The sequence below is a fragment of the Ipomoea nil genome, unplaced genomic scaffold (assembly GCF_001879475.1).
Source record: "Ipomoea nil cultivar Tokyo-kokei standard unplaced genomic scaffold, Asagao_1.1 scaffold0803, whole genome shotgun sequence".
Taxonomy (NCBI): domain Eukaryota; kingdom Viridiplantae; phylum Streptophyta; class Magnoliopsida; order Solanales; family Convolvulaceae; genus Ipomoea; species Ipomoea nil.
This window is the reverse complement of record NW_017617231.1, coordinates 340,001-347,382: the sequence shown is the minus strand read 5'-3', so window position 1 is coordinate 347,382 and position 7,382 is coordinate 340,001.

Below are 7,382 nucleotides of genomic sequence, written 5' to 3'. Positions count from 1 at the left end.
ATCGCCTCATTTTAACTTTTTCACATATATATATATATATATATATATATATATATATATATATATATATATATATATATATATATATATATATATATATTGAAAGCAACCAAACGAAGATAGATTACTGTAAAAGGGCTTAAGCAAAGTCTGGGGGACAAAGTCCCAGTTTAACGTGTTAGCCTGAAGATAGGCCATAGAAGCTAAAGTGTGAGCTATTAAATTAGCATTTCTAAGAATTAAACGGAAAAAAAAAAGCAAGAAAAGTGGACATAATCTCCCTACAATCATTAGTAGCAATGTCAACATAAGACCAGAGCACGACCTTAATAGCCGTTATGTTGCGATGTAGAGAAGAACAATCAGTATGCAGTTCAACAGAAGTTACCCACGATATTTAGCCATGATAGTGCTTTTTTACAACCTATAGTTTTCGCCATGAGAGGACACAAACAAGCTAGTAAGGCGCCATTTGTGGTAGCAACAAAATCACCTGCCAGCGTGAAGGGGGCAGCACCAAACGTGGCTTTGTCCGTCGTCGTATTGTATCCTGCATCGAAGGAGCAAGTAGCAACCTGCTCTCGGGTGGTCTCCATGGTAGTCGACTGAACGTTGGATGGTGAGCAGTGGTGAGCCGAATCCAAAACCTCGCTACAGACCTTCTACCAAGAGAGAGCAGCAACCTTCGCCTCCCTCCAAACTCCTTTCGGCAATGGCAGCTTCGCCTCCCAAACGACCACATTCCTTGCCTTCCACAAATAGTACATGACAGCCACCACCTTAACAAGAACACCCTCGGTTAACATTTCCATAGCCCTGCTTAACCAAGTGGGGAAGGTATCACTAACCGCACATGAAATAGGAAGATAGGACTCATGTCATAAATGTTGAGCAAAGTCACACAAAATGGGGGAATGCATTGTATTTTCATGATTATTACCACACATAGGCGTGTAGGATTCACATCTACCCTCTTTATAATTAGGTTGGTTATAGTAGGAAGAATATTGTTTATTTCTCTCCATAGGAAGGTCCTCTATTTGGGGGGGGGGGGGGGGGGTTTGATTTTTACAAAGAATTACATTTATTAAACCCTCAAAAACTGCAAGTGAACTCCCCTTTAATATTCCTATATCCAATTTCCACCATGTAGCATCATCTAAGCCTCCATACCAGTACCATGAGCCCTCATAGGCAGGGCTTATGGGAATTCTAGTGATACGATCACTTGGCAAGAATATATCCCTTAAAATAGACAACTCCCAAGAATGTGTTTCCGGATCAGTTAACCCAGATACCCTAGAACCTCGCAAGCGTTGGGGTGAAATTGTCTTAATCATCGGGTTAGAGTCATCAAGTAACCATGGGTGCCCCCAAATTAATGTAGAGTTTCCATTACCAATCTTGCTCCTAACTCCATTACAAATAAGCTCATGAACAGCCATGATACTTCTCCAACAAAAACTTGGAAAATTTCCTATAGTAGCATCAATAAAAGAGGAATTAGGAAAGTACCTTGCCTTAGAAATTCAGGCCGCCAAAGATTGTAGCTTTGTAAGGAAACGACATGCCTGTTTGCCTAGTATTGCCAGATTAAAAGCACGTAAATCCTTAAACCCCAACCCTTCAACTTTCTTTTGGGCGCATAAACGGTCTCATGCCATCCAATGAATACCTTTCCCATTTACTCCGCCCAATCCCCCCCCCCCCCCCAATACCGATTCATAGCTCTTTCTATCGCCACACATAAGGAATCAGGTAGTAGGAAGACACTCATAGAAAATGTGGGCATAGCTTGGGCCACACTTTCTAGAAAAATTTCCTTACCTGCCTGCGATAGGAGCCTCTTGTTCCATGCACCAATCCTCCGTCTAATCATGTCCTGAATATACGAGAAAACGAACCTTTGGTTCTTTCCTACAAAAGAAGGCAACCCCAAATATAAACAGATAAGGTGACAGAGGATCACAAATGGAACCTTGGGCCTGAGCATGCTGTAGCAATAGGGAAGACCTTCAGCACAAATTATAAACAAATAAGGTGACATAGGATCACCCTGTCTGAGTCCTCTTGAGGGAGTGACATGTCCACTATTGACACTATTCATTAATATGTTATAAGAAATAGACGTGACACACTTCATTACCAAATCCACCCATCCCCCTGCAAATCCTAAAGCCTCCAACATGCAACGCAAAAATGACCACTCCATCCAATCACAAGCCTTAGTCATGTCTAATTTGAGTGCCCCACCCCCCCCCCCCTCCCCAACCACCTTCCCACATTGCTTCCTGTCCAGATAGTGACCAACTTCTGCTTCTACTAGAATATTATCAATATTAAGCCTATCAGGAATAAAAGCACTCTGAGATTCAAAAATCACCTCACCCCATAACGGTTTCATCCCGTTAGCAAGTATTTTGGCCATAATCTTATATACTATATTACAAAGGGCAATTGACATTAAATCAGACACCAATTCAGGCACCTTTTTTTTTTAATAAGGACAACATTATTCTCATTCAAGCCATTAGGGAATATACATGAGTGCAAACAATTCAGCACAAAAGCCGACCCACCACATCCCAAAAGTGTTGGTAGAACTCAGGGTTCATCCCATTAGGACCTAGGGCTTTGTTAGGAAACATAGAAAACAAGGCAAACTCCAATTCTTCCACCTCAAAGGGGCGTAACAGTAAGTCATTTTTAGCCTGAGTGACACGGGGGGAAATAGAATTAAAGAACACATCAGCATTAACATGGTTGTTACTAGATTTCAAAATGTCCACAAAATAGTTTATGATCACAGAACTCATATCCTCCTTCTCAACCCAACTCCCAGAGCCATCTTTATTACTAGATAAAGTAATTTTCTGTTTACGGGCAAAAGCATACATGTGAAAGAATCTCGTGTTGGCATCAGCTTCCCACAACCAATGTTGCTTTGCCCTTTGCCTCCAAAATAAGTCTTCATGGGCCTCAGCTCTAAGTGACAAAACTGAGTTTCTAGCCTTTGAAATTCGGTTAAGGACGCTAGATCTTTGTGCCCTCTTAGATTAAATTACTCCATGCGCAACTTCTTTATCTATTTCCCAAACTTATGGAAACCATCCCCTCTCCACTTCACAAGACGATCCCCATAGACCCGAAGACAGTCCATCAAATATCTTCCTTTACCTACGTGTCATGCTTCCTCCACCACCTCACGGCACCCCTCATCAAGCAACCAAGCCATCTCAAAACGAAAAATATGCCTAGATCCTCCTACCTATCCACATAGATCATCGATCCCATGAAAAATTTCTAAATGATATAAGGTACGTGTTATAATATTTACCACTCTAGCTCCCTCAAACACCTTGCACCAGTCCCCACTCACGTTCACTCTATCCAACATCTCCTCTTCCCAGGCATATGTGCCCCTATCTCTCTCCCAAGTGTAAGGGTAACACTCTGTTGGCAACTAAAAGAAAAGTGTTTAGTCCTCATGTACTTACCCCAAAAGGCGTGATCCCAGTAGGATCCAAATGGGTATTTGTACGAAAGAGAAATGAACAAAATGAGGTGGTTAGATACAAAGTGAGACTGGTAACTAAAGGGTTCTCACATAGACCCGAAATAGATTTTAAACAAACTTACTCTCCTGTCTTAGATGGCATTTCGTTCCGTTATCTAATATTGCTGGCAGTAAAAATGAATTTATAAATGCAGTTAATGGATGTTGTGACCACATATTTATATAGGTCACTAAACGCTGACATATATATGAAAGTACATGAGGGCATTCAAAACCCTTTATGTAAAGGAAATACAAATAAAAATAAAAATATGTTCAGCGTAAAACTACAAAAGTCATTGTATGGCTTAAAACAATAAGGAAGAATGTGGTTTTGTCGATTGAGAGAATTCCTCTTTAAACAAGGGTATGAAAATAATTAAAGATATCAGTCCTTGCATCTTTACAAAGAAATCATTTAATGGTTTTTGTATTATATCCATCTATGTGGATTATATAAACATTATAGGGACATGCAAGGATGTCAAGAGGGCATGCTTGTGTTTAAAGGAGGAATTCGAAATGAAAGACTTGGGAAAAACCAAGTTCTGTCTCGGACTGCAGATCGAGCACCTCCCTGAATGGATATTCATGCACCAATCAAAATACACAGACAAATTATTCGAGAAATTCTACATTGATAAGTCTCATTCACTTAGTACTCCAATGGTATTCCGATCACTTGAAGTTGATAAGGACCCGTAGGCCTAAGGAGGATATTCTAGGACCAGAAGTCCCTTACTTAAGTGCCATTGGAACACTTTTATATCTTGCCAACTGCACTAGGCCTGATATTGCATTTTCAGTAAACATGCTAGCTTGACTTAGTGCTGCTCCAACCAGAAGGCATTGGAATGACATATATAAAACATATCCTCCGATATTTACAAGGTACAAAAGATCTTGGGTTTCTATTTGAAAGAGACCAAGACACCACATTAGTGGGATATGCGGATGCTGGCTTTATGTCTGATCCGCATAATGCTAGATCTCAGACTGGATATGTGTATCTTTCAGGAGGTACTGATATCTCATGGAAATCAATTAAACAAACATTAGTAGCTACCTCGTCAAACCACTTTGAGATTATTGATTTATACGAGACCTCAAAAGAATGTGTATGGTTGAGGTCATTAATACACAATATTCAAGACTCGTGTGGAATAATGAATAGTAGAAAGATCCCCATTGTCCTGTATGAGGACAATGCAACGTGTTGCACAAATGAGTAATGGATATGTTATAGGTAATCTCACCAAACATATTGCACCAAAATTATTTTATCCACATGAACTCCAGAAGAGTGGTGAAATACGAGTCCAAAAGATCCAATCAAATGAAAATCTAGAAGATTTATTCACTAAGTTCTTACCTACATCTACTTTTGAAAAGTATGTATATAAAATTGGTATGGGTAAATTAGGAAGGTTATTGTCTGTAGAGGGATAACAACATCTTAAATATAATGAAATTATTAGTCCAGAAGATCAATTTATTCACTTTGATCTAGAAGATCAAGATATATTCTTATGATTTATACCTAAACCCAGAAGGTTTACAGTTGTACTTTTTTTCCCTTAACTGAGTTTTTTTTTTTTCTCACAGGGTTTTCTCAGTATAAGGTTTTCAATGAGGCAACCAAAGCAACACATGCATTACCCATATGTCGTGTACTCTTTTCTCACCTAGGTTTTTTCCACTGGGTTTTTCTAGTGAGTTTTTAACGAGGCATGAATATGGTTAAATAATGTCCAAGGGCAAGTGTTACAAAATATTTTGAATATGGACATTATTATTCCTTAATACCATTGATTAGCCATTATTGTATTGCTTTGTAACTGTCATTCCTTTGTATTATATAAAATTGATTCTCAATAATAAGATGGCTGATTTCTTGAGTCTTCATCTTGTCTCTACTTCTATATTCTTGCACTCTCTACTTTTATATTATATTGTTCCTGCACCACACTTGGTACGAGCTAAACAGGCAAACGGATATCAAACACTCAACAAAAATGATAGGGTGAATCAACGATTTGGTCCCTCACTTATTCGCGACTTGTCAATGTTGCCCCTGAATCACGTATTCATCGATTTAGTCCCCGAAAATAATTATTTTTCGTCAAATCAGTCCCTATGGCCGTATTCCGTCAAGTCTCAGGCGAGAACTCTGATTTGCCCTGGGCATTTTGGTCTTTTCACACCTTCTTCTTCATTAATTGGCATTTGGGTGGGTAGTTGGGGCCGCCATTTCTGCTCTGCTCTCTGCGAAAAGATGAAGTTCGGGAAGGAACTGGCTTCCCAGATGGTTCAAGAATGGGGGGAAGCATACATGGATTACAACTTTCTGAAGGGAGTTCTGAAAGATATCTCCAGATTCCGGCGGCGGAACGCGGCAGCGGCGCAATCATCTGTTCCGGCGGCGGCGGCGACGCGCAAGAATTCATTGAAGAGAAGGCTGTCCATGTACCGGGCTTTCAGCGGGTTGACGAATCGATTGGGCAGCCCTAGAGGCACTCCCAGGAGCAATCATGAAGATGAAGAAGTTATACTGGTGAATGCTGTGGAGCAGGCTAGGAAGGGGTTATTGGAGCGCCGCAGTACCAAACAATGTTCCCTATGTCGTCAGAAGCCGGAGGAGAATACGAGCTGGTGTTCTTCAGAAGGCTTGACGATGAATTCAATAAAGTTGTTAGGTTTTAAAGAGAAAAGGTGGAGGAAGTGAGGAAGGAGGCGGATGAGCTAAGCAAGCAAATGGATGCACTTATAGCTCTCCGGATCGTCGTAGAAAAACCTCCGGTGCCGGTGGATATCAATGGCGCCCAGTCCCAGACAAGAACAGATTCTGCAGTCACTGAAACTAAGTCACATATGGATGCAATACAAGAAATTGAGATGAGTGGTGAAGAGGTTGCAGAAGATGGTGAAGCATCTGCAGGAACTGCGACAATGGCTTATCAGAACAACACAAAGATTGAAGAAGAGAAGACTAACAATTTCACAGATTTCAGGCCTGCTCCATTACACGTGTTGTACGACGTAAGAGTCAACATCCAGCCTGAAACTCCCATCTCCACTTTGAAGAACATTTTGAAGGCATCAAACTCTGAACTGACGTCGGCGACGATGGAATGTCGTCGAAGAAAGATGAATCACTACTGCGGGTGAGCTAATTTCGATGAGCAAAGAAGAGATGGAGCTCCCTTCGGCGAGCTTGAGCTTCTCCGGCGAAACTTGGTCAGAGTTAATGAAGAAGAAGGTGGGAAAAGACCAAAATGCCCAGGGCAAATCGGAGTTCTCGCCTGAGACTTGACGGAATACGGCCATAGGGACTGATTTGACGAAAAAAAATTATTTTCGGGGACTAAATCGATGAATACGTGATTCAAGGGCAACATTGACAAGTCGCGAATAAGTGAGGGACCAAATCGTTGATTCACCCAAAATGATATTTTGAAAAATATATTAAGATAAATGTCATTTAAAATATGTTAACGAAATATTTTCAATGATATATATTTTTATATATTGATTTTGTCTATACAAAAAAAAAAATAGATAATCATATATTTAAGTGATGATTGATCAATTGATGTCATTTTTATGAAATCATAGTATTACTTTTATGAACCCAAAATGTTTATAAACCTACAATATTAGTTTTTTTTTTTTTTTTTTTTGGTACATGAACCTACAATATTAGTTTGAATAAACTTGGGTCCACAATGTAACATAAACCCTGATTAATGATATAATTTGCGGATATCTTTTGCTGGACGGAGGGAGGATTACTTTAAAGAATTCTGGCTCATCTTATTATGCATAA